The following is a 25,340-nucleotide window of genomic DNA, read 5'->3' as shown; positions in this document are numbered from 1 at the left end:
ATGCCATGATCTTCGTTTTCTGAATGTTGAGCTTTAAGCCAACTTTTTCACTCTCCATTTTCACTTTCACTTTTTTAGTTCCTCTTCACTTTCTGCCATAAGGGTTGTGTCATCTGCATATCTGAGGTTATTGATATTTCTCCCAGCAATCTTGATTCCAGCTTGTGCTTCTTCCAGCCCAGTGTTTCTCATGATGTACTCTGCGTATAAGTTAAATAAGCAGGGTGACAATATACAGCCTTGACGTACTCCTTTTCCTATTTGGAACAAGTCTGTTGTTCCATGTCCAGTTCTAACTGTTGCTTCCTGACCTGCATACACATTTCTCAAGAGGCAGGTCAGGTGGTCTGGTATTCCCATCTCTTTCAGAATTTCCCACAGTTTATTGTGATCCACACAGTCAAAGGCTTTGGCATAGTCAATAAAGCAGAAATAAATGTTTTTCTGGAACTCTCTTGCTTTTTCCATGATCCAGCGGATGTTGGCAATTTGATCTCTGGTTCCTCTGCTTTTTCTAAAACCAGCTTGAACATCAGGAAGTTCACGGTTCACATATTGCTGAAGCCTGGCTTGGAGAATTTTGAGCATTACTTTACTAGCGTGTGAGATGAGTGCAATTGTGTGGTAGTTTGAGCATTCTTTGGCATTGCCTTTCTTTGGGATTGGAATGAAAACTGACCTTTTCCAGTCCTGTGGCCACTGCTGAGTTTTCCAAATTTGCTGGCATATTGAGTGTAGCACTTTCACAGCATCATCTTTCAGGATTTGGAATAGCTCAACTGGAATTCCATCACCTCCACTAGCTTTGTTTGTAGTGATGCTTTCTAAGGCCCACTTAACTTCACATTCCAGGATGTCTGGCTCTAGGTCAGGCTAATATAAATAAAAGTGTTGGTCATTCAGTCGTGTCCGACTCTTTGCAACCTCATGGACTGTAGCCTGCCAGGTTCCTCTGTCCTTGGGTTTCCCAGGCCAGAATACTGGAGTGGGTTGCGGTTCCCTTCTTCAGGGGATCTTCCCAACCCAGCGATCAAATCCGGGTCTCCTACATCGCAGGCAGCTTCTTCACCATCTGAGCCACCAGGGAAACAGTCTGTTTGCATTCTGAACACAATGAATAGCAGCTATCATGAAGGATTAGTATCTGTGAGGACACCCAACCCTTACTGAGAAGGCCAAGCTGTGCCATGACTAGTAAGGACCCCAGATCTCCTGCATTATCCTAGCCTACGGTCATTTGTCTGCATGAGAATGGCCTTGTGCTTTGGGAAGCCTGTGATTAGTGAAGCGAAGTGAAGTGAAGTCGCTCAGTCGTGTCCGACTCCTAGCGACCCCATGGACTATAGCCCACCAGGCTCCTCCGTCCATGGGATTTTCCAGGCAAGAGTACTGGAGTGGGTTGCCATTTCCTCCTCCAGGGGATCTTCCCCACCCAGGGATTGAACCCAGGTCTCCCGCAGTGTAGGCAGACGCTTTACCATCTCAGCCACCAGGGAAGTCCTGTGATTAGCAGTGTAGTTTTAAGCCAGCATCTTGCTCTTGGAGGTCACCTGTTGCCATAAGTGTCTCCCGTAAGTGGCCCCCAAGGGCTCCTTGCCAAGTGCCCCGAGCTCTCCTCTTCCCAGACCCGAAGTTCCAGGCAGCCCCTGGCCGTGCTTCCGTTGCCCCGATGAACAGGACCTTCTCCCTCGTTTTCTCTAGCTCTGAGGACGTCACCATGGGGACTGCCGGGTGGTGGAAATAAGGGAAGCCCTAGTTCGGGCCAGTTTGCAGCTTGGCTTTAAGGGTTCCCAAAGCCACAGCTTGCTCAGGAAGGAAGGTTGTGTCCCCAAACCATGTGGAACTCTGGGTCAGCCTCTTAAAGATGGATGAAGGCTGACAACCGGGCTAGGGAGGACCCTCGCTTGGGCCTGACTGTGGCTGTGAAATGCATCTGTCCTGAGAACAGACAGGAGTTGGAAGGCCAGGCCCTCCGGGGGAAAGGCGCTTGCCTTGGCCCTGACCTGACCGCATGTGAGCCAGTCACCTTCCCGCTTTCCAGACTCTTGACACAAAGAAGCAGCTGCAGAAGTTACACCAGGTCCTGGGACACTTCCATCTAAACAGCCAGGCTTTGTTATTTGAGGGGGTGAGGATCCAGGGCTTTTCCGCTGCCGATCACCTCCCCTCCATCCGTCTGGGGCCTCAGGAGGAGGGGCACACTCTGCACACTCAGGGAACCTAAGCCCCCGCCTCAGGGTGTTTTGCAGCCTTGGTGTTCCACGTCACCCTTACAGCGGCAGCCCGAAGTACAGGCGGCTGTGAACACTCCCAGGGCAACCCTCAACCCTGGGGGAACGGAAAGTCCGGGACAAAAGGCCTCGGTCTCTGGTTCTTCAGGGGAGCAATTCTGGGAGACATTCTACAGCATCTCTTGGAGGATCCCCAGCAAGAACGGGCCCCCACGGCTCACAAGGAGCGCCAGTGATGCACACAGCCTCTGCTGGCCTTTCCTCCCGCTCCTCTCCCATCCCCTCACTCCTGGCCCCAGGTCCCTGCCCCAGAAGGCTCCTTGCACCCAAGATCCAGGTCTCGTTCCGAGGCTTTGTTTCAGGGAGAACCTAAACTAAAACATGCATCAGTGAGCAATGGGAGTTTGTTTTCCTTGAACAGTCAGAAACAAAGTTGCTCCTTGGCTGAAGGAGACCACAGAGGGAGCCCGCCCTTTGGCAAGCGGAGAAGCCCAGAGGCTGCACCAGCGTGGGCTCAGCTGGGCCTGCCGCTAACACAGGGAGGCCTTCGGGCTGACTGTCGACATAGGCTAGGGTCTGTGGACAGCAAGGGGAAAGAGTCTGGCCCATCCTGGGCTGGGGGGACACATTTCTCCACCCTGGTTCTAGTGCAGAAGGTGCGAAGGGAAAGACTGTGGGCTGAGATAGAGACGAGTGTTCAAGCGGACCGTGGAGGCCTGGGAGGCCTGAATGGAGATCCCAGGGTCGGAAAGCAAGTGGGCAGGGTGGACGCGTGAAGGGGAGGTGGTCTGGTTACCTGCAGGGACCAGGGCTGTAGGCCAGGATGAGAGGATCTATCCCCCCATCTGCTGAGGGCCCGGCCTTGAAACAAAAAGCCAGTCAGCCCTCGCGGCTCTGACACAAGACTGTCCCTGGCCTCCAGGCTGTTTGTACGGCAGGAAGTGAGGAGAAGGGGACAGGGATAAAAAACAGTCCAGCAGGGCCCAAGAGAGACACCTGCAGCCCAAGGGCACAGTTTCCAACCCCAGATAGGAAGAGCAGAACAAAAGGTGACTATTAGCAAAGGGGGATTTCCGAGAACCGTCAACAACAACCCAGAAAACAAATAATCACCTGCCTTCCTTCCGGCTGACTCTATGAGGTCGCTTTATTCTTTAGCTCTTGGAGTCGACAGAGAAAACATAGTTCTAGTGTTACTGGGAAAAGAAATATTTTTTCAGGTACTCCAGCAGCAGATTAATTTTTATTTTTACAAGAAAGCTGGGTAGTCAGCTACAAGTACAATTGTTAAAGTAGGGACAGTGAATGTTGTAGAATTACTCAGATTCTCCTGCAATGAAACAGCAGATCAGAACCCATCAGTGAATGTAGGGTGTAAGAATTTTGACAGTACTTTAAATGATTGAATTTTCCAATACTGTACAACCTCTATCCCACACCCAATCAAACCAAACCGAAAAAGTCCACCTGAAACCTTCTCAACCGGTTGGTCTTTGAGATGCTGTCATTTCTAGACAAATAGTTTGAGTTCCATAATGACAATAATCAGATTTATTACTGTAGATCATCACGATTGTTCTCTTGCGAGGACAGAATGCAGTTTGCTGGTGAAGGATTAACCTTTAATCTTAACTAAAATCCTTGCTTCATAATTTCTAGTCTCAAAATGCCTCCACTTAATGTTAATTTTAAATGCAGCAGTGTGTGCTGACTGTAGGGATTTAAACTGCCAAGACTTGAATAGGAAACTCACTGCGTACGTTAAACAATTCTTCAGGACTATGTGAAAAGAAGAGAAGTGAAAAGCAAAGGAGAAAAGGAAAGATATAAGCATCTGAATGCAGAGTTCCAAAGAATAGCAAGAAGAGATAAGAAAGCCTTCCTCAGCGATCACTGCAAAGAAATAGAGGAAAACAACAGAATGGGAAAGACTAGAGATCTCTTCAAGAAAATTAGAGATACCAAGGGAACATTTCATGCAAAGATGGGCTCGATAAAGACAGAAATGGTATGGACCTAACAGAAGCAGAAGATATTAAGAAGAGGTGGCAAGAATACACAGAAGAACTGTACAAAAAAGATCTTCATGACCCAGATAATCACGATGGTGTGATCGCTGACCTAGAGCCAGACATCCTGGAATGTGAAGTCAAGTGAGTCCTGGAAAGCATCACTACGAACAAAGCTAGTGGAGGTGATGGAATTCCAGTTGAGCTATTCCAAATCCTGAAAGATGATGCTGTGAAAGTGCTGCACTCAATATGCCAGCAAATTTGGAAAACTCAGCAGTGGCCACAGGACTGGAAAAGGTCAGTTTTCATTCCAATCCCAAAGAAAGGCAATGCCAAAGAATGCTCAAACTACCACACAATTGCACTCATCTCACACGCTAGGAAAGTAATGCTCAAAATTCTCCAAGCCAGGCTTCAGCAATATGTGAACCATGAACTTCCTGATGTTCAAGCTGGTTTTAGAAAAGGCAGAGGAACCAGAGATCAAATTGCCAACATCTGCTGGATCATGGAAAAAGCAAGAGAGTTCCAGAAAAACATCTATTTCTGCTTTATTGACTATGCCAAAGCCTTTGACTGTGTGGATCACAATAAACTGTGGAAAATTCTGAAAGAGATGGGAATACCAGACCACCTGACCTGCCTCTTGAGAAATGTGTATGCAGGTCAGGAAGCAACAGTTAGAACTGGACATGGAACAACAGACTTGTTCCAAATAGGAAAAGGAGTACGTCAAGGCTGTATATTGTCACCCTGCTTATTTAACTTATACACAGAGTACATCATGAGAAACACTGGGCTGGAAGAAGCACAAGCTGGAATCAAGATTGCTGGGAGAAATATCAATAACCTCAGATATGCAGATGACACAACCCTTATGGCAGAAAGTGAAGAGGAACTAAAAAAGTGAAAGTAAAAATGGAGAGTGAAAAAGTTGGCTTAAAGCTCAACATTCAGAAAACGAAGATCATGGCATCTGGTCTCATTACTTCATGGGAAATAGATGGGGAAACAGTGGAAACAGTGTCAGACTTTATTTTTCTGGGCTCCAAAATCACTGCAGATGGTGACTTCAGCCATGAAATTAAAAGATGCTTACTCCTTGGAAGGAAAGTTATGACCAACCTAGATAGCATATTCAAAAGCAGAGACATTACTTTGCCAACAAAGGTCCGTCTAGTCAAGGCTGTGGTTTTTCCTGTGGTCATGTATGGATGTTGGACTGTGAAGAAGACTGAGCACCGAAGAATTGATGGTTTTGAACTGTGGTGTTGGAGAAGACTCTTGAGAGTCCCTTGGACTGCAAGGAGATCCAACCAGTCCATTCTGAAGGAGATCAGCCCTGGGATTTCTTTGGAAGGAATGATGCTAAAACTGAAACTCCAGTACTTTGGCCACCTCATGTGAAGAGTTGACTCATTGGAAAAGACTCTGATGCTGGGAGGGATTGGGGTCAGGAAGAGAAGGGGACGACAGAGGATGAGATGGCTGGACGGTATCACTGACTCAATAGACATGAGTCTGAGTGAACTCCGGGAGTTGGTGATGGACAGGGAGGCCTGGCGTGCTGCGATTCATGGGGTCGCAAAGAGTCGGACACGACTGAGCGACTGAACTGAACTGAACTGATGTGAAAAATTAACTTTTTTAGACTTTACTTTTTAATATAATTTTATTTATTAATGTTTGGCCACTCTGGGTCTTCCTTGCTGCTCGGGATCTTCTCTATTTGTGGCGAGCAGGGGCTCCTCTTGAGTTGCATTGTGCAGGCTTCTCACTGCGGTGGGGCCTCTCATTGAGGAGCACAGGCCTACGGCATGCAGGCTCCATTAGCTGGGGCTCGTGGGCCCAGGAGTCGCGGCTCCCGGGCTCCAGAGCACAGGCTCAGAAGTTGTGGCAAAGGGCTTAGTTGCTCCGCAGTAAGTGGGATCTTCCCAGACCAGGGGTTGAACCTGTGTCTCCTGCATTGGCAGGTGGATTCTTTATCACTGAGCCACCAGGGAAGCCCTGAAAAATTAAATTTAAAAAAAGTGAGGATCACACAGAGATGAGTGTGGTTTTACACAATCCAATATATACCTTTCTTTGTTTGTTTAGTTGGCAGTGGGCGTCTGCATGAAAACCATTCTCTCTTCGAACAATTTGAAGTCTCTGGAGTATCGACAAGATGCCTCTAGGCCTGTGCTGTCCAAGGCTGTAGCCACCTGTGGCCTTCCAACACTTGAGAATGAAGCTGGTCAAATTTGAAACATGCCATTCGACTGGTAACAGACTTTGAAGGCTTCCTATGAAAGTAAGAAAGTAAAATATCGCAATAGTTTTTATACTGATGATACACTGAAACGATCATGCTTTGGACATACTGGGTTAAAGGAAACATATTGTTAAAGTTAATGCAATCTGTTTCTGCTTCCATTTTTAATGTGTCTGCTAGAAAATGCAGAAGCCCAAATGCACGGCTCCCCCTTTGGTGCTATTGCTGACCTGCTTGTCCTGAAGCGAAGTTCCTGTGTAAAACAGGTGCTGTTTTCCCCTCGAGGGTGTGTTGGGGGCCAAGGGTTATTTTCAGGGGCTGCTGGATGTCCCTTGCGAGTGAGGGTGCTATAGCTCTTTCATCAGGGAGCTCGTCTACCCCACAGCAGCTAGAGGTTGTTTCTACAGTTCCCAGGGCTTTTCTCCCTCCCCCCACCTCACCCTGCACCCAACCCTTTTTCCTTTTCTTTCTCCCTCAAAAAGCATGATTGTGTAATTGACTTATCATACATTTTCACAACTATGCAGCCACCACCACACTCCAGTTTTAGGACAGTCCCAGCACCCTGAGGCTTTTCCTCACGCTCTTTTGTACTCAATCCCTGTTCCCAGCAGCCTCTAGGAAACCACTGATTTGCTTTCCAAAGCCATAGTATCTCCTCTTTGCAGAAATTTCATGTAAATGGGATCAAACAATGGGTGGTCTTTTGTGTCTGGCTCCTTTCTCTTAGTGTATTGGTTTCCAGGTTTATCCATGTTTGCAGGGCTGCTGAGGCCAGCTCCAGCGTTTTAGCCTAGAGGAGAGAGAAAGGGGTGGAAGGAAATTTGGGGGCATTCCTCAATGAATTTGTATGAGCTTAGAAAAGTTGCTGAGGGAAATAAAACCACGTCAAGAATTTCATGTCATGCTGGGATGTGATAAGTTACTGATGGTCTGTCTTTCCTCCTGTTTTAAAAATAAAATGGACTGCATTGGAAAACAATATTCATTTTTCCATTTTACCTTCCTGTTCTTGCCCCTAAAGTGACACAATCCGTACATAATTGTAGTCATAGTATAGATAAAATTGTGATATCCTACAGTTCTTCTCCCTTACTGAGTGCTTTTTAAAATAATGATGATAAATTTGCTCTCCAGTATCCATGCTCTCTCACCTGGAAACTGAGCAGATGTAACTGCTTTTTATGGAATTTAACAGCGTGACAGTCACTCATTTGTTCAAAGAAGTATGAGTTTTACGACTCCACTTATATTGGAATCTAGCCATATGCATCTAACATCCCACGGTCCTAAGATTTTACACTGCCAGTCATGGTGTTTGTCTGATTAACAGATAAGAACAGAGAAGAAGAAACACTCCAGGGACTCAGTTTTCTTTGCTAATAAGCAGGTACCAAAATAAAGAATATATTCTGACACAGCCACCCCGCTCCTCTCCCCCTCCCCTGACCCACCCACCCCCTGGCTTAAAATCACTGACAAGTGTTAACCATAATAATGGCTCTGAAGTGTGTGGGTGGCTGGGATTGTTGATAAACACACTCATAAAGACCAAATCACACATAAGTTGCTGAAGCAATATTGGGGTGAAAATCACAGGCTATGGCAAGAAGGGGAGGGCAGGGAGCCGCTGAAAGATGCAGGGTGGAGTTAAACCTCTTTCAGTAACATTTTAAAATCAAATAAAGGAGAGGCTCATCTGTTTACTGTCTCTTTTGCCCGTGATGGCACATCTCCCCCGCCATCCCCACTGAAGCAACGCCGGGCGGGGGCTGGTGGCGTTTAAAGGCAGCTCTCTCTCCCACACACGGGCCTTTCCCCAGGCACCCGTGTGGCCTGTCTGTGGGCGGCTTCTGCCACCACAGCTCTCTGGGCTCACACATGAGACCCCCAGCCAGCCCTCAGAGACAAGGGAGAGTTGCTGGTGGATGAGCCCACCACCCCCTCACGCTGGCAGGACAGCTGGCCGTGTTCTGCACGACCTCTCAGAGGCCCCCGGCCCCCCCACCCCGCTGCCCTCGGAGGCAGCCTGCTGGTTAACCTTTGTAGCTGTGCCCCCTCCCCTCCACCACATCCTGCTTCCCCTACTGTGAGGCCTGGAATCACTTCCCAAATGCAACCTGCCACAAATCCTTGGGTTCTGCTTTTGGGGACATCAACTAAGATGGCTACCACATTTTTAGATGAATGTAGACTTTGAAGGGATTCTGTGACTACTTCTTTTTCAGCTGAATTTTTCAGTGTAAGGTATAGTTCGGGCCGAGGCAGAAAAAGGAAAGACGACCTCAACAGAAGTAGGTTCAGAAGTATTCAGGCAAGAAGGGGCGACAGTCAGCCTAACAACCAGGCTGAGCGCGGAGAGGGATCAGGGAGGCTCCATATTTATTGGGAGGTTTGTGGAAGTGATAAGGGAAACGTTAATCAGGCGGGATGTTTTGGGTATTCTTTAGTTGAGATGGCATTTGTAGTTGGGCAGGGGGTGATAAGTCTTCTGGGCAGGTGTAGGGGGTGGAAGGTTTCTGGACAGGGGGTGATAAGTCCCAGACAGATGCAACCGGCCTGGAGCATCAGGGCAGGACCTAAAGTTCTGTTTTGTTTTCTCTGAAGTTAGATGATTCAGCAAGGGCCTTTGAAACTGTTGTTTTCTCTTCTAGGCCCCAGAAGACTCCTTCATTCAGGTCATTCTTAGGAAGACCTGAAGAATGGAAACCAAAGCAATGAGAGTCATATCAAACAGCAGCTCTATTCTGGAGTGGTGTCACCTGAGGTTACCATGTTCCTACATCCAAATTCACTCTGCTCACCATACGACAGGCCAAGAAACCCGAGAGACAAGGTGTTGAGACAAGGAATATGACTTTATGAGGAAAGCTGGCAGACCGAGAAGATGGCAGACTAATGTCTCAAAATAACCTCTTGTCACGGTCTGGATGCCAGATTCTTTTATAGAACTGAGGGGGAGGAGGTGAGGGGGTAAAGTAAAAGGCCATCAATCTTGCAGCTATCCCCTGGACTGGCCTCAGGATGGGATACGTTAATTTCTTCCTTCCTGTAGTCATCCAGCATATTAAAAAGCAGACACATTACTTTGCCAACAAAGGTCCATCTAGTCAAAGCTATGGTTTTTCCAGCAGTCATGTATGGATGTGAGAGTTGGACTATAAAGAAAGCTGAGCATCGAAGAATTGATGCTTTTGAACTGTGGTGTTGGAAAAGACTCTTGAGGGTACCCTGGACTGCAAGGAGATCCAATCAGTCAATACTAAAGGAAATCAACCCAGAATATTCATTGGAAGGACTGATGCTGAAGCTGAAATTCCAATACTTTGACCACTTGATGCAAAGAGCTGACTCATTTGAAGAGACCCTGATGTTGGGAAAGATTGAAGGCAGGCAGAGAAGGTGACGACAGAGGATGGGATGGTTGGATGGCATCACCGACTCGATGGCCATGAGTTTAAGCAAGCTCCGAGAGCTGGTGATGGACAGGGAAGCCTTGGCGTGCTGCGGTCCATGGGGTCGCAACGAGTTGGACATGCCTGAGCAACTGAACTGAACTGAACTGAACTGTAGCCATCCACAGGTAGAGGGAGTCATGGTGTCTCCCTGAACAAACAACTTTGGCTTAACCTTCAGGCATAGGGGCAGAGTTCCCTGAGGCAGGCCATTATGTAAGATTATAATAACAAAAGCAATGAAAAGCAAAGGTTAAAGTCAAAGAAACACATCCAGCCTGGAGTCAAAATGGGCTCTTCCCTGTAATAACGTCTCCCTGATTCTACAGTAAACACTCTGTGTTCTGGGACCAGGGGGCTGGACACTGCCCAAAGCTTCACATGCATTAACTGATTTCTTTCTTAAAACAGCCCCCTGAAGTGAGGGTTACTACTGTACTCATTTACCAAGGAGAAAATTGGGAGGTGAAAGTTTATTTGGCCACAATCACACGGTTCAAAAAAGCAGAAGCCGGATTCCAGCCCAGGCAGCCTGGTTTCAGATCCTCAGAGCATAGCCTCTGACACAGGCCTGAGCCTGGGAGAGACATTTGATAAGCGCTCACTTGACTGAGGAATTACTGCATGTGGAGAAAGGAAAGAAGATGGTCTATGTAATATCTTCAAATGTTTGATCATGAACCCTTTGGCAGTCTGTGAAGTCCATAGAGTCTTTCCCAAAACAACACACACACACACACTCACACATATAAATATTTGGCCATGTATGTATGTGTGTGTATATATATATATGTGTGTGGGTGTGTATATATATATATTTGGCCATGTTGTGAGACATGTGGGATTCTAGTTCCCCAACCAGGGGTCAAACCTGCTTCCCCTGCCGTGGAAGAGTGAAGTCTCAACCACTGGGCCACCAAGAGAGTCCCCAAATCAATATTTTCAAGGGCACAAAAGAAAACACAAAAGATTACAGAGGAAACCAATTGTATTAAAATGCATCTATTGAAATACTACCAACAATTGTGACAGAGCAATATATACATCCATCCTATAGGGGTGATTACATACTGCAATGGGCTCCATAAATGTCTCAAATCTGCATGTGATGGGAATGGACTGAGCTGCCCAAGGGGCTCGATGCCTTTAGGAAAGGCTTCAGAATGGCTTGCCCAGAATCTGAATTACAAGACCTCTTCCCTCCGAGTCACCCTCCAACCTTCATGAGCTTCCTAAAATACAGGTTTGGTTGTATTTCTCACCCATCTTAAACCTTTCAATGCTGGCCTTCCACTGTCTCCAGAATAAAGTCTAGGATGCCCAGGATGACGTTCAAGGTTTGCGTCATCTGAGCCCAGTGATTTACCTTACCAACCTCTGGCCAGTGTCTCCTGTGTTCCTTACACTCCAGCTGCAGTAAGTTCCCTGTTTCCTGGGCCTAGAGTGAGGGAGAGCCCCATGGCAGAATCCTTTCCCTTCAGATGAAACTTCTCTTCAAAGTCTTCACCCATGGCCCCCCTCCCAGGTAAAATTAATCACTCCTCTGACTGCACATAACTCTTTCCACAGGCCTCTACCATAGCCTAAGTAACAGATGATGTTACAGTTACTGTGGGCATACGTTCGGGATTACTACGTGAATAATACCTTCTTAATCTCGGACAGGACCCAGCAGAACCTCCAGCCCAGGATGAGAGTTCAGTTATCGTTGGTTAAAACCGATCTAAGGGTGGGATGTGAGCAGCTGATTTGTTACAAATTTAAGATAACCATGTGGACCGTCTCAGTATTTCCCAGCAAACAATTATGGATCGTTAAAATCACTGCAGATGGTGATTGCAGCCCTGAAATTAAAAGACACTTACTCCTCGGAAGGAAAGTTATGACCAACCTAGACAGCACATTAAAAAGCAGAGACATTACTTTGCCAACAGAAGTCCGTCTAGTCAAAGCTATGGTTTTTCCAGTGGTCATGTATGGATGTGAGAGTTGGACTGTGAAGAAAGCTGAGAGCCAAAGAATTGATGCTTTTGAACTGTGGTGTTGGAGAAGACTTTTGAGAGTCCCTTGGATTGCAAGGAGATCCAACCAGTCCATCCTAAGGGAGATCAGTCCTACCCAGGACTTCATTGGAAGGACTGATGCTGAAGCTGAAACCCCAATACTTTGGCCACCTCATGCGAAGAGGTGACTCATTGGAAAAAACCCTGATGCTTGGAGGGATTGGGGGCAGGAGGAGAAGGGGATGACAGAGGATGAGATGGCTGGATGGCATCACCAACTCAATGGACGTGAGTCTGAGTGAACCCCGGGAGTTGGTGATGGACAGGGAGGCCTGGCCGGAGAAGGCAATGGCACCCCACTCCAGTACTCTTGCCTGGCAAATCCCATGGAAAGAGGAGCCTAGTAGGCTGCAGTCCATGGGGTCGCTAGGAGTCAGACACGACTTCACTTTCACTTTCACTTTTCACTTTCATGCATTGGAGAAGGAAATGGCACCCCACTCCAGTGTTCTTGCCTGGAGAATCCCAGGGACAGGGGAGCATGGTGGGCTGCTGTCTATGGGGTCGCACAGAGTCAGACACGACTGAAGTGACTTAGCAGCAGCAGCAGGGAGGCCTGGCGTGCTGCGATTCATGGGGTCGCAAAGAGTCAGACACGACTGAGTAACTGAACTGAACTGAACTGAGACATCTAGGAACGAAGCTTCAAGTGATCCACCTAAATCATGAGACTTCCTTGAAAACGGGTTATCTTCAAATTCCATGTCTGGCTATCTCTTGCATAATATATTAACATTTGTTATCAAAATAATGTCACTGGTTTTGTTCAAATGTTTAAGTAAAATGGACATTTTCTTGAAAAAATCTGTCCTCTTACTCCTGTGTCTTCTGCTGCTGCTCATAATCCTGTGGGTGCAGGTACCCAGGCTGAGACGCAGGGATCTAGGGCTCCTCCTCTAGACCCAGAGACGAGGGCACCATTTGGCTGACTTTTACCTGAAGTCCCAGGAGAGCCCTCTGCCCCCCACCTCCAGGCAGCTGGCTGCTAAACATGCCGCATCTGGCAGGACTCTGCCTCCCAGCAAGTTCAGATAATTATCCCCAAACCTGTCCATTTTCTCATCCTCCTCCAAGGTCTTCCGGGGGTGACTCACTCTGTGACATGAAGCAGCTGGCTGGGTTTTCCATGATGTCCCTTTGTGTTTGCTGCTCTTGTTTTCATGATTCTTTGGTGGCTCTTGAGGCCTTATGACCCCTGACACCTGACTTCCTCCTTGTCCTCATGCTTTTCTTTGACTGAGGTGGGCCTGAGCACGTGCCCAAGTCCTTCCTTTAATCTCAGTTTGATCTGCTTTCTTATGTTTTAACTACAGTGGAGTGGAAAGAGCGTGGGTTTTTGAGCCAAGCAAAGCTGGTTGCCACCCTGGCTCTGCTGTTAACTGGCTGTGTATCAGTGTGCAAACGATGTCACCGCTCCTGGCCACAATACACTCATCAGGGCACATGGGAACGATCACATCCATTCTCCAGAATGTTGTGAGGAATAAAGGTTAGGTCTGTAGATGTACGTGCCTTATTCAGTATCTGGCACAGAGTAAATGAGAAACGTGATTCTCATTTCTTTCCTTCTACTGGAGAGAGAGTCTAGCTCTGTGGTCTGAAACTCTGGTTGGTGTTGGTGCCCAGTGAAGAGCCAGAGGCAGTGACATCTGCAGGTGGCCACGTCCTGGGGGTAGGGGGTAGGGTACCCTGCCTTAGTATCTCCAGCTCCTACCCAGGGGGCTTATAGCTATGATTCAACAAATATCTGTAGACTGAATAAATGGGTAAAGAGACAAGAGACTACTTTCTTCCAGAATGATAAAGGACTGGAGATGAATAAGTTATGTCAAAGCAATCAGATATTAATGATGTGTACCATGTGACAAACACATTTCCAAAAACCTGTCTGCTCCCTGCATCTCTGACCCTGCCTGCCAGCAGCTCAGCAGCAACCACGCTGGGGGAGCGGGCGGAGGTGGCCGAGGCCTGGGAGGGTCAGGCAGCGTAAGCCCAGAGCGGGTGGGCCGAGTGGAGCATGAGGATGCAGGGGTCAGCGGTCAGGGCAAGCGGGGTCAGCGAGAACAGCCCGGAGAGGCGTTGCGCTGTGATTACTATTGTTTCGGCATAAATACATGTTGTTGTGTTTTAGCTCTGACAGGTAATTGCTGTGTTTCTGGGCCTCGGTGACAGGCTCTGACCGCGGAGGTGTCTGTGACGAGTGAGCTCAAATGACTGAGCTTGGCGTGGCATTACCGCGGTCTGAAAGGCTGGTGACCCTGTCCCCCCAGCCTGGGTCCTGCCTCGTGACCGCCCCAGCCCCTCCCTCTCCACACCTCAGCCACGGGGCCCTCTCCCCCTACCGAATGTTGTCTTGTTGACCTCCCACCTCTGACCGCCCACAGTCCTGTCCTGGTGAGAGTCCAAAGCCCACCCTCGGCACTCAGCACCCAGCCCCTGCCCGCCCGCAAGATTGGCACGCACAGACACGCCAAGCCCACGCCCTCCTCGCGGCCTCTGTGGCTCCCGGTCCCTTCCTCCCAGGGCTGACCCTTCCTGCACACTCGGATGGTTCGTTTCCCGCGGCGTCTGTCCCCGACTCTGAGCGAGCAAGCTCCCTCCCTCCCTCCCTCCCTGAGCCTCCGCACTCTTATTTTCTCCATATCCCTATGATCACCTTATCTGTTTGTTTCTGGTCTGCTTTCGTTTATTTTCCCTTCCCCTGATGACATGCAGGTCTCAAGGATTTACATCCGTTTGCTTCATTGCTCTGTCTCCGGCCAAAGGGCCCCTCCGAGGTGCTCAGTCATCATTTGGTTTGGTGAATAATAGATAAAACCTGTCCCACGGAGAACAGACAAGCTCGTGCGGCAGAATCTCTGCCAACCCCTTGCCACCGTCCCTGCAGGGTGGAGACAGCCGTGTGTGACTCCGCACAGCGCAGGGCTCCCAGGAGCTCTTTAGGGGCCCCTGACACCACAGGGTAACCCGGGAAGCTGCTGACGACCGCCCTGCCATGGAGCCCTCCTACCAGGCCAGGAGAGTGACCGCTTGGAAACTGTCACCACAGCTGACGTGAACACCAAGGTGGAGTCCCACACTAGGCAGCCGCCTAGGTCAGGAGTGATGGTGTTGTTCTGGAAGAGTTCACTAATAACGAAAATGGACTCTGGGTATGTCAGTAAAATGGGAGCTTCCTGGAACGATGTCAGAGGCTTGCAGTTCCAGAAAGAGAAATGGAACTGGCACGATTAAGCCAGGGAAGCAAGGAAGTGCAAGGCAGAGCAGATGAACCTCGGAGGACGTGAAGGCCGGCCACAGACGCCACGGACGCCACCGGGGCAGGAAACCCACCCTGCTTCCCAAGGACGTTAGGCGGGCCCCTGCCCTCTCTGTCCGCTCCCTTCAGGGTTGGGAAAGGGCAACCTTATCTGAAAGGGTGTCTGTGGATTAACAAAGCAGCACGCATGCCCTGCCAGGTCTGCCTGCTGAGAAACAGGCGATGCTCCCACCCACCTCTGAAGGACCTGGTCAAACCTGGGCTTTGTCATGACCACAGGGGCACAGTGGTCCCAGCGAGTCTGGGACAGGCTTGTTCTGGCAGCCAAGCAGGTGTCAGAGAGTCCCATGCCTTCCAGGAGCAGCGGGTCAGGACCTGAGTGAAGCCTGCAGGACGAGAGTCAGCACGGAGGGATGAGGCATGTGCTTGCGTGGAGGTGGCGCCTCCCCCAGGCAGCCCCCCTGAACACACCTGGGATGGGACGCTCTCTGACATCACGAGTCTCTCCTCTCCAAAGTGCTGACGGAACGGGCTCGTGGGGGGATGTCCTAATTTTGAATCAACCTCTACGGGTGTGAGGCATCGAGCAGATTGTGAGAGCTAGTTGTTTCATTTTCAGAAATTTTCAAGCCAGTTAAGATCGTGCTGCTAGCTTAAAATTAGCACCATTCTTTGCTAGAAGCAAAATTAGCTTAAAATGAACTGTGCTTAAAATTAGTCCAGGTTGGAGTATTTACACCACAAGAATTGACAAAGGCTGCAAATCAGGCCTTTTAAAAATCTTTCCCAGAGCTGGTTATTAAACCAGCAAATTATTGCTTATATTCCTGAAATAACTCTGCCTGGTCTTACTTTATTTTTATCATAACTGGATTTTATTTTTAATCATAAATGAGATTTGTCTGTAGTTTTATTCTGTTTTTTGCTTTGGGGATACATTCTTTGTCAGCTTTATTTCTTAAAGTTTTCCATATTTTTCTAAGGCCAGTTTTTATCTCTGATTTTCAATCATCTAGGGAATATTTTTAAATGCAGGGGCCCAGGGCATGCACCTGATTAATTAAATCAGAATATCTGGGGGTGGGACTCAAATGTCAGTATTTTTAAAAAAAAAACTCTTCACATAATTCCATTATTCAGCCAAAGTTGAGAACCACTCCCTCAGCCCAAGTTTCTTGATCACTAATATACATGCATCACCTTTCTAATGGATTTAACTCCTGTTAAAACACAGAATTTAATTTAGCAGCAAGGATGGGGGCCAACAAACTCCCAGTGATGCTGATGCTGCTGGCCCATGGATCACACTTTGAGTAGCAAGGACTTGAATAACATTGTAATTATCTATATCTTCAATTATTTATTTATTTATTTTTGGCTGTGTACAGCCAAAAATAAATAAAAATTTTAAAGGCTCTAGAGAGTGAGTTCAGTATTTGCAGCATACAGGCTATTGCCCCGTGGCATGTGCAATCTTTCCAGACCAGGGATTGCACCCATGTCCCCTGCATAAGCAGGTAGATTCTTAAGCACTGGACCGATAGGGAAACTCAGTCGTGTCTGACTCTTTGTGACCCATTGGACTGTAGCCCACCAGGCTCCTCCCTCCGTGGGATTTTTCAGGCATGAATACTGGGGTGGTTGCCATTTCTTTCTCCAGGGGATCTTCCTGACCCAGGACGGAACCTGGGTTTCCTGTATTGCAGGCAGATTCTTTACCATCTGAGCCATCAGGGAAGCCCCTCTGTATTTTAAAGATTAAGTGAAACTCAGTTACACAGCCATTTCATTCTGATGGGGCCTTTTCCACATCAAATCTTGTTACTTTTCCATTCTATAAATGTTTTATTTAAAATTTGTTCCTACATCAATTTTGGTATTTAACATTTTGTGAGGAGTCTTTTTTCTAGGTTTTCAAATTGACTACCATAGAGTGACATTTAATGGTCTCTTTCATTATTTTAAACTTTCCTGTATCTGAAATTACAGCAGTTCAAAAATCAATAGTTTAAAAAATATTACTCCAATCAACCAAACATCTGTGACTGACTAATCCTTGAGCTCCAGTTGTTTTTTTCTTTTTTTTAATATTTACTTCTTTGGCTGCACGGGGGTCTCAGCTGCAGCACTTGGTCGCTTAGCTGAGGCGTGTGGCATCTAGTTGCATGACCAGGGATTGAACCTGCATTGGGAGCACAGAGCCGCAGCCACTGGGCCACCAGGGAAGTCACCATTTTTCTGGTTTTGAGTTGAGCTTTTGACTCCAGAAGAGTCTGTTGAGATACACTACCAAAGATGTAATCTCAGAAACAGTTTCAGAGCTGCGTTCTGCTTCAGCTCAGTTCAGTTCAGTTCAGTCACTCAGTCGTGTCCAACTCTGTGACCCCATGGACTGCATGCAGCACACCAGGCTTCCCTGTCCATCACCAACTCCCGGAGTTTACTCAAACTCATGTCCATTGAGTCGGTGATGCCATCCAACCATCTCATCCTCTGTCGTCCCCTTGTCTTGCCTTCAATTTTTCCCAGCATCAGGGTCTTTTCAAATGAGTCAGTTCTTCCTATCAGGTGGCCAAAGTATTGGAGTTTCAGCTTCAGCATCAGTCCTTCCAATGAATATTCAGGACTGATTTCCTTTAGGATGGACTGGTTGGATCTCCTTGCAGTCCAAAGGGACTCTCAAGAGTCTTCTCCAACACCACAGTTCAAAAGCATCGATTCTTCCGGTGCTCAGCTTTCTTTATGGTCCAACTCTCACATTCATATATTACTACTGGAAAAACCATAGCCTTGACCAGATGGACCTTTGTTGGCAAAGTAATGTCTCTGCTTTTTAATATGCTATCTAGGTTGGTCATAACTTTCCTTCCAAGGAGCAAGCCTTTTAATATCAAGGTTTCAGTCCACATCTGCAGTGATTCTGGAGCCCAAGAAAATAAAGTCTGTCACTATTTCCATTGTTTCCCCATCTATTTGCCATGAAGTGATGGGACTGGATACCATTATCTTAGTTTTTTGAATGTTGAGCTTTAAGCCAACCTTTTCACTTTCCTCTTTCACTTTCATCAAGAGGCTCTTTAGTTCCTCTTTGCTTTCTGCCATAAGGTTGGTGGCATCTGCATATCTGAGGTTATTGATATTTCTCCCAGAAAACTTGATTCGAGCTTATGCTTATCCAGCCCAGCATTTCACATGATGTACTCTGCATATAAGTTAAGTAAGCATGGTGACAATATACAGCCTTGATGTACTCCTTTCCCAATTTGGAACCAGTCTATTATTCCATGTCCAGTTCTAACTGTTGCTTCCTGACCTGCATACAGGTTTCTCAAGAGGCAGGTCAGGTGGTCTGGTATTCCCATCTCTTGAAGAATTTTCTACAGTTTCTTGCGGTCCACACAGTCAAAGGCTTTGGCATGGTCAATAAAGCAGAAGTAGATATTTTTCTGGAACTCTCTTGCTTTTTCAATGATCCAAACAGATGTTGGCAATTTGATCTCTGGTTCCTCTGCCTTTTCTAAATACATCTTGAATGTCTGGAAGTTCATAGTTCATGTACTGTTGAAGCCTGTCTTGGAGAATTTTGAGCATTACTTTGCTAGCGTGTGAGATGAGTGCAGTTGTGTGCTAGTTTGAGCATTCTTTGGCATTGCCTTTCTTTGGGATTGGAATGAAAACTGACCTTTTCCAGTCCTGTGGCCACTGCTGAGTTTTCTCAATTTGCTGGCATATTGAATGCAGCACTTTCACAGCATCACCTTTTAGGATTAGGAATAGCTCAGCTGGAATTCCATCACCTCCAGTAGCTGTGTTCCTAGTGATGCTTCCTAAGGCCCACTTGACTTTGCACTCCAGAATGCCTGGCTCTAGGTGAGTGATCACACCATCCTGGCTATCTGGGTCATTAAGATCTTTTTTGTACAGTTCTTTGGTGTGTTCTTGCCACCTCTTCTTAATATCTTCTGCTTCTATTAGGTCTATACCGAATTATGCTTACTACTATGTAATTAAATCACTTTATATGGGGAAACTGAGGCACCGAGGGGCACATGACTTACACTTCCGACTGAAGTTCAGTTACGGATAGAAGATACATCACCTCCAGTCCTTAGTGTAACTTCTACAGTTCAGTAACTTATTAATATTGCCAAATGTGAATAATATATAGGGAACCCAAGGCCTTTTATATTCAGACCTCTTTTGTGATGTTCCATGATCCCACAGAGGAAGCGCCATTATTAAGAAAACCAATTATGGAAACTTGTGTACCATTTGTGAAAAAGTATAATGGTACTTCCCGGTGGCTCAGAAGTAAAGAATCCTCCTGCCAATGCAGAGACATGGGTTCAATCCCTGGGTCGGGAAAAGCCCACTCCAGTTTTCTTGCCTGGGAAATTCCATGGACAGAGGAGCCTGGTGGGTTACAGTCTATGGGGCGTTAAAAGTGTCAGACACGACTTAGCTAGGAAAGACCAACAACAGTGGGCCTTCAATGCATTAGCTGGGGTCAGGATGGGGCGGGGGAGACAGTTTAGTCCATGACAGGAGCCAGATGGATATCTGCAGTTCTGAGAGCAAACAGAGACTTGGCTCAGGAATATGCTGAGTCACCCCCTCCCCCATCATTTTATCCACTGCTAAATTTATTTTGTCCTTCTGTTCAGTTATGCCTCAAACATTAATCAGGTCTCAGCTGTGCCCAGAACTGTGCAGCTACTGGACACAGGGCACTGCCATCACGGAGAGGTCACAGCACTGTTGGGCCAGCACCCACATGGCCGGGTCCTGGCTGGAGGCTCTGGTGACAGAGACCCGCTTCCTGGAGAAGGTGACTCTGACTCACCCTGAAATATGCGATAGAATCATTCCATCAAGGAGGAGGGGGCTCGTTTAAACAGTAAGCCTCCAAAGCATCCCTATTTGCCTAGACCCACCTGGGAGGGGAGCTTAGGGTTTGCCTTAAAAGTTTCTGCTCAATGTGGGCCACGGATCAGGAGCATCGGATCACCTGGGAGCTTCTTAGCTAGAAGGGGATCCCAGAGCCCATCTCAGACTCACCGAATCAAACTCCGTAGCTTAACAAGATCTCTAGGGGATTCGTGTGAGCATTAAAATCCAGAAAACACTGATCAAATACAGTGCTGCTGTTCACAACTGGAGAAACCAAGACCCAGAGAGAGGAAGTGATCCTTTCACGATGACACAGCAATTAGAACCAAAAAAGCCCCAGATCTAAGCCCCCAACGCCCAACTTGCAAATATCTTTCTTCCATAGATTAGCATATCTGAGATGTTCATATCACACAAGGAGGCTGATATTTTTACACAACAAGCCCTGGAGGCCTCACCAAGGGCTCTCACCTATCAGGTGAGCACTCGGGACCCTGACAATTTTCCTCTGTTGACAGTGCTCTGGCCACTGTTTGGGGTGGTTTGACTACTTTCAGGCAGCCTTCCACCACGTTTGTATGTTCCTGGGCGTTCACTGGTCTCCCTGCTCTTGTTGACACAGTCGCTGCTGCCGCAGAGAAGGGATTAAATGCATCCTGGAGCCTGCGGTCCCAGGACAGCCTCTGGCTGAGGTGTGCTCCCATCTTCCATGTGTTTCTCTCATTTCCTTGGTTCATTCCTTCATATGGCGGACACTGCTAATTGTCTGGGTCCTGGAATCTCAATCCTTGAATTTCGTTGAAGGTGTTTTGAGACTCGTGGTACCTCTATACACCTCACAGAAGCAAAGGCAAATACTTCTTGAAGAAAGGAATCTTCAATTTACGCCTAAAATAATTCAATGAGGCAAACGAACAAGGCAGTTTTATTGATACCTTTGGGAACTGGAAACTCCATCATGTAATGTAGTCTTCCCAGAACTAAGTGGAACTTCCAACAACAACAACAAAACGCAGTTACCAAAACACGTACCTATCAATACATACATACATACTAACTTCAACGGAAGCTTCACAGCAAGAGTCATACAACCGAAGAAGGAAATAGAGAATTCAAACCTGGAAGACACGTTTGAAGAAATGACCCAGAGTGTCATTCCAAGAGGCAACAAGATGGAAAATACAGAAGAGAAGAGACATAGACAAAATATCTTTAAAGCCTGAGCACACATTTCACCAGAGGCCTGAAAGGAGCGAGACAGGTGAAGGTCTGACGGGGTGGCCTTTACGGCACTGCCGGACCCAAGGTGTGCTGAAAAAACAAGGACAGTCTCCACGCCCGAGCTGACAGGCAGGTTCCTTCTCCTTGGAATCAGAGAGGCAGATCAGAGGGCTGAGGCCCCCTCCAGCCTCATCCTCGGCTACAGCGTTTCCCCTCTGGGTGTCTTTTTATTTCTCCTTCATCTATTTCCAGTAGGTCTTTATCCTATGTGTGAAATTTTTTTTTTTAAATCCAATGTTTATTTTGGATTTTACACACAGACATAGTTCCTAGGCAAAAAAAATAATATATATATAGTTCAGTGAATATGAAAGTGTCTTCCTTTTTTCTGGCATTGCTGATGCTAGAGACATCTAGGACAGAAACCAAATTCTTTGTGGAGGCTGAGTGGCAGGCCCGCCCCCGGCGATCGTGTGGTTTGTACACCCCATTAAAACACCTGCTAAGATGATGGAGGGGCTAGAGAGCAGCCACAGCTCTGCTCGCCAAGCTGCGCACCCTGGCAGGATCCTTTATCAGTCAGAGGGCGCCTTCCACACAGAAACGCTACACCACGCTACACTCCGGCTGCATCTGCCCTAAGCAAGACTTCTATTTATTTTGCACAAAAGTGCTCATTCCTTAATGGGGTTCCACCAAACCATCCACTGGAGAAGTGTCTAAATAAAAGAAAAATTCCTTCTCAGTTAACTCAAAGGCCTGCCAAAGCTAGGTAGCCCTGTGTGTGTGTGTGTGTAAGGGCATGGCTTGTAGGCTAACTCATTGCCCAGTTTCACCTGGTCTGAGGGCCCTGTGTTGCAGGACTGTGATGCTGAAACCAGGCCGGCCCTGGCAAACTGGCAGGGCCGGCCACCCCACTCTGGGGAATTTCCTCTAGCTGGGCACCTTTGGACTGTCACTTCATGATGGAGTGAAGTTCCTGGCATTTCCCCTGTCTCATCCCCTGTGGTTTCCTTGCCTTGGGGTGAGCCTGGGTTTAAAGGGCACAGACATCACAGAGGGAAGAAGCCCGATCCTGCAAAGTGTGCCTCTGCTGGGGATGTTCTGGCGTCAGCGCCTCAGACCTCCTGATTGACTTAGAAGCTCGCTCCTTTTCTCCCCATCCCTCTGTCCCAAAGGTGCATTTCCTCTTTGCACAACTCTTCTTTCTTCCTACCTCTGTCCTGCACGCCCTCAGAGCACTACTTCTCTGCTCTTTCGATGGCTGAATACAAAAGGCTCCCTTCCTAACCTGACCCCCAGGCACACCTCTGAGTTCCTGGTTGCTTTATTTAGTTGCCTTCCTCCCCTCCTGGACTAAAAAAGGTTTATTTGTTGCAAAATATTTAGAGTACAGACAAGTAGTAACATTTTATGGGACTGAATTTCTTACCAGTAATTTTTCTATGAATATTTTTACACAGTTCAGAACAGACTGCATAGTTTTATATTTGGATTTTCTTTTTTTAACTTAACAACATGAACACTCTATTTAAATCCTAAAAACATTTTCCTATGACAGTCATATCAGCAAGATAGCAGGCCAGGAAGTTATAGACCCTGCTTCCCCCACAGAGACACCTAATTAACCACAATGTTTATAGACCAGAACCCCTCCATGAGAACTCAAGAGCCCAACTGAGAAGCTGTAACACCCATACCCTGTAAAACCAAGAAGGGATCCCAGCAAAAGGGGATGCTACAGTTATGCTGTTGTTCAGTTGCTCAGTTGTTTCTGACTCTTTGCAACCCCATGGATGGCAGCACACCAGGCTTCCCTGTCCTTCACTATCTCCCTGAGCTTGCTCAAACTCATGTCCATTGAGTTGGGGAGGCCAGCCAACCATCTCATCCTCTATCATCCCCTTCTCCTCCTGCCTTCAATCTTTCCCAGCATCAGGATCTTTGGCAATGAATCAGCTCTTCACATCAGGTGGCCAAAGTATTGGAGTCTCAGCTTCAGCATCAGTCCTTTCAATGAATATTCAGGGTTGATTTCCTTTAGGATTGACTGGTTGGATCTCCTTGCAGTCCAAGGGACTCTCAAGAGTCTTCCCCAACACCACAGTTCAAAAGCATCAATTCTTCAGCCCTCAGTCTTCTTTATGGTCCAACTCTCAAATCCATACATGACTACTAGAAAAACTATAGCTTTGATATGCACCTTTGTCAGCAAAGTAATGTCTCTGCTTTTTAATATGCTGTCTAGGTTTGTCATAGTTTTTCTTCCAAGGAGCAAGCTGTAGACCATCCTTCTCTCACAGAGACACCTAATTAACCACAATATATAGATCAGAACACCTCCATGAGAACTGTAGCACCCAACTGAGAAGCTGAAACACCCAATCCACTGTAAAACCAAGAAGGGATCCCAGCAAAAGGGGATGCTACAATTACATTGTTGTTAGTCACTCGGTCATGTCCAACTCTTTGCGACCCCATGGACTGCAGCACACCAGGCTTCCCTGTTGTTCACTATCTCCTGAAGCTTGCTCAAACTTGTGTCCATTGTAATTCCTATAACTCAGCAGCAACAAAATCAAACTACTCAATTAAAAATGAGAAAAAGACTGGAAGAGTCATTTTTCCAAAAGTGATGTATAAATAGTCAAGTATTGGAAAAATATTCAACTTCGCTAATCATCAGAGAAGTATAAATCAAATCACAATGAGATAGCACATCACACTCATTAGGATGGCTACTATCGAAAATACACAAAAGACAAGTGTCGCCAAGGAGGTGGAGAAATTGGAATCCTTGTTCCAAATGATGGGATTGTAAAACGGTTTGACTACTGAGTTCCAGATCAACATGGCAGAGTAGAAAGATCATGGACTCACCTCCTCCCGTGGACACAGCAAAACTACAGCTATACATAGAACAAGTATCTCTGAGACTGACCCAAAGGCGAACTGAACGGATTTCCTATGACTAAGGTCATAAAGAAAAGGCCACACAGAGACGGAAAGTGGGGCAGAGATGCAATCCTGTACCTGGCGGAACTTTCTCTGGGGATACAAGTGCTGGAAAACACCATTTTTTTTTTTTTGTAGTATTGGAAAACACTATCACCCAGCTGGCCTGGTGCTGGCAGGCACTGTATCTATCACTCTCCATCAACCTAGCTAAAACCATGCACCCCACTTCAGTGATCCCCCAAGAACCTGTCCCACCTAAAGCAGCTCCCATCCCACCCCACCTGGCAGGTGGCCCTGGCTGAAATCAAGCCCCTCCAAAGTGGCTTCTGCTGTGGGGACCAGCCCCGCACACCAGCACCCCCATAATCAGTTGTGGCCCACGACAATAGGAGGACACACGCAGGTGTCCACTCAGGGATCACCTCTGGAGCACCCGGCTCCAGTGACAAGGGGAGGAGTGTGCCACTGAGCTCCACAGGGCTTTCCACATAAAGCCACTCTTTCACGGCCAGGAGGTACAGCTGACAGCTAGCTGATCCATGGAAACAAACACACAAAGTCAGGCAAAATGAGACGAAAAATACCTGCCAAACAACTTACCAGATAAAGGAGCTCAAAGTAATAAGCATGCTCACCAAACTGGGAGAGGAAAGGATGAACTCAGTGAGAACGTCAGCAAAGAGGCAAAACTATTAAAAAGTAGTCAGAAATGAAGACTAACAACTGAAATGAGAAACACACCAGAGGAATCAATTGCAGTTTAGAGGATACAGAAGAATGAGTCATCAGTCTGGAAGACAGAATAGTGGGAATCATCCAATTGGAAAAGAAAAAAGACTTTTAAAAAATGATAGTTTAAGGGATCTCTGGGAAAACATCAAGCATACTAATGTTCACATTATAGGGATCCCAGAAGGAGAAGAGAGAGACAGAAAGGGACAAAAGACCTATTTGAAGAAATAATGGCTGAAGATGTCTTTAAACTGGGGAAGGAAAC

At 47.1% G+C, this 25,340-nt stretch overlaps 1 long non-coding RNA gene across 1 annotated transcript; it reads right to left on the bottom strand.

Moving 5' to 3' along the window:
* Nucleotides 1–5,896: 5,896 nt before the first annotated feature.
* On the bottom strand, nt 5,897–25,059 carry LOC147378877 (uncharacterized). The gene is made up of 3 exons (XR_015163930.1): nt 24,944–25,059; nt 6,323–6,528; nt 5,897–6,250 (listed from the first exon to the last, which is right to left on the bottom strand). It is a non-coding gene; the product is annotated as an uncharacterized LOC147378877 (long non-coding RNA).
* Between the last annotated feature and the right edge of the window lie 281 nt (nt 25,060–25,340).

Source organism: Bos grunniens, chromosome 1 (genome assembly GCF_055505025.1).
Source record: "Bos grunniens cultivar Pamir isolate PY7600 chromosome 1, Bosgru_T2T1.0, whole genome shotgun sequence".
Classification (NCBI taxonomy): Eukaryota; Metazoa; Chordata; class Mammalia; order Artiodactyla; family Bovidae; genus Bos; species Bos grunniens.
The sequence above is the reverse complement of the archived record's forward strand: the minus strand, read 5'-3'. Positions and strand labels throughout refer to the sequence as shown.